This window comes from Petaurus breviceps, unplaced genomic scaffold (genome assembly GCF_028583685.1).
Source record: "Petaurus breviceps papuanus isolate PSGF00001 unplaced genomic scaffold, PetGlider_PUasm1.0 555, whole genome shotgun sequence".
Taxonomy (NCBI): Eukaryota; Metazoa; Chordata; class Mammalia; order Diprotodontia; family Petauridae; genus Petaurus; species Petaurus breviceps.
Genome location: NW_027186373.1, coordinates 1,021,987 through 1,024,647, shown reverse-complemented (window position 1 = coordinate 1,024,647; position 2,661 = coordinate 1,021,987).

The window sequence follows — 2,661 nt, the reverse complement described above, 5'->3', positions numbered from 1 at the left end:
CTGCTGAGCACTGCCAGGGGCCGGAGCTGCTGGGAGCGCACTTCCAGGACGCTGGGTGGTTGCTGTGAGTGGGGAGAGGAGGACCTTTGCCTGAGGTAGCCTGTTCTGTTTTAAAGGCTTGAGAATGTGGGTGCTTTCTACTTTATCTACCTGTGCCAATATCATAACTACTCTGATGGCTTTCACTTTCTGGTTTTGGGACTCAGTCTTTTGGTATCTTAATAAATTTTCTAGTTTATTTCCCCATATGGCAAACATGACGTATTTTGTGATGGATAATTATATCAGCATATTTGTAATCTCTACAGGCATTGTGAATATGGCATTGCTGATACAAGCGGGGAGCGTAAGTTCACCAGATTATAAGCTGACTGGAGACCCTCTGCACTTATTTCTCCTCCTTATGGTGCCCAACCCAGTGTGGCAGAGGTGACTCCAGTACATGGAAGGTCCTCCCACTTATCCATTCTCTCTTGTCCAAACATGAGCAGGTGACCATCTCACGACCACCTAGTCAGTGGAGATATTCCTTGCTTCACCCAACTGGTGACCCTGCTGACAGAGCATTTTTGCTTATTTTAGCCTATGTAACTAATGGAGTTATTCTGTATTTGCTATAGCTGTTCTTCAATGTCTAGATACCTAGGCTTATGACAGTTGGGCCCTGGAAGGAGCGGGCATCTCAGATTGTGAGGAAGATCTGAAGTTCCCTTCAGTGTGATACTCTTTAATAAAGTGCCATTGGCTCTGAGCTCTGCCTCAGTCTCTCTTATTGTAGGAAAGATAAAATTAATCCCCACTCTTGTGGCACAGATCTCATTAGACATTGCAAATTTCAGCCCAGAAAATGGATTGAATCTTTCTCTGAAATTTTAAGGTTTCTCATGACTCACCTAAAATATTCTATGGCATCTTCCAGGGGTTGTGCATTCCTTTTGTCTCATGATGCTAACTGGAACAAAAAGTCCTGGCAGATGTATTTTGGTATCTTTTGGACATTTCTTCTTGTAACAATTTGTTTGGGTTGCTCGGGGGTACAGCGGGTAGAGTGCTATCCCTGAATCCATAAGACCTGTGTTCAAATTCAGTCTCTGGCACTTACTAGTTGAGTGATCCGAGGCAAGTCATTCAACCTATTTCTGCCTCGATTTTATCATCTGCACAATGGAGATTATAATAGCAATTTCCTTCAAGGATCAAATGAGACAATATTTGTCAAGTACTTTGCAGGCATTGTCACTATGAAAATTTCAGCTAATATTATTTTTCCTAGGATCATAAGTCTCATGGCAAAGTCAGTTGATAGTTTAATCACTTTTCCTTGTATTCAAATTGTTATTCAGAAGAGTATAGATGAAAGCAGTATGGTGTAATGGACTGGTGAGCTTTGGGTTCAAATCCAGCCTCTGATGCTCTCTCACTGTGTAACTTTGGGTGAGGAACATCTCTGTGCCTCCATTTACATCTCTAAAATGAGAAGGTTGGTCTCAGCCTCCTCTGTGGTCCCTTACAGACCTAAATCTGGGATCAATAAAAAGTACATTCATGTTTTTATAGATTTGGCTCTGTTCCCCATACATTTGAGAAATGAGGTTATCAGAGAATCTTGTTGTAAATCCCCCCCTCCCCAGTTTCCTGTTTTTCTTTTAATTTTGACTACATTAGTTTTGTTTGCCCAAAAGCTCTTTAATTTCACGTTCACCTTGGTGAGTGTTGAACAGATGCCGTCGGATGACTTAATTTTAGGTCTAAGATCATTCAATTTGCTCCATAGCTACCAGTAATCCAGATTTTTGGAGGTTTTATCTGCTATTATTACCTTAACTCTTTTGCCTTATAATAGTCAAAAGTATCATACTGAGGCCAAAATGATTCACCAGATGAATTGTTGTTTTAAACCAAATATCTCAGAACTTGGTGGCATGCTTTTTGGACATCCCTGGCTCAGCTGGAAGCCTCCCCTTAGCCCAGGCTTCAAAGAGTTTCCCCAGGGGAGTTTCCTTGGGTGCAATATTCTTGCTACTTCTAGCTCCCACTATAAAAATGAGGTCCTTAGATTCACAAAAAGACAAAACAAAGCTGTGAGACAGTGGCTGGCATCAACATAAAGGTTCAGTTACCAGCCTCTGAATTTTACAAAGCACCTCCACTGTTCGGAGAACTGAAGAAATCTTCACTGGTTCAGCTTTACTTTAGGTAGTTGAGAGAGGGAAATGACTATCAGGAAGCCCTAAAGTTTTTAATTGTTTCAGTCACACCTCTGAGGGACCACAGCCTGATCTGGAGTCTGGTCCTCAGTTTGTGAATCTAAGCAAAGGGTAGGAACTCCTGGCAGAAGTCTCTTGCCCTTGTTCTGGATGCCAGCTCCTATCTCCAGAATGTATGGTCAGTTAGTGGCTGAAGAGAAGCCTATGCGTTGCTTGAAAATGTCGGTACTTGGGGTACAAGTGAGCCTCCTGGGATGATGCAATACCCCCACCAACCCTTGCTTTCTATGACTGGATTCAGTGTTCCTCTCACCCAGTGTAGGACAGGCTGTTGATGGGTTCTGTCTTGAGTATGGGTGCCCAGTTTGTAAAAGAATAGAGGACAATGTGGATTTAAAATTGAAGGTCCTCTCTCCCATTGACAGATCTTACATTAAAAAAAAAAAAAGAATAA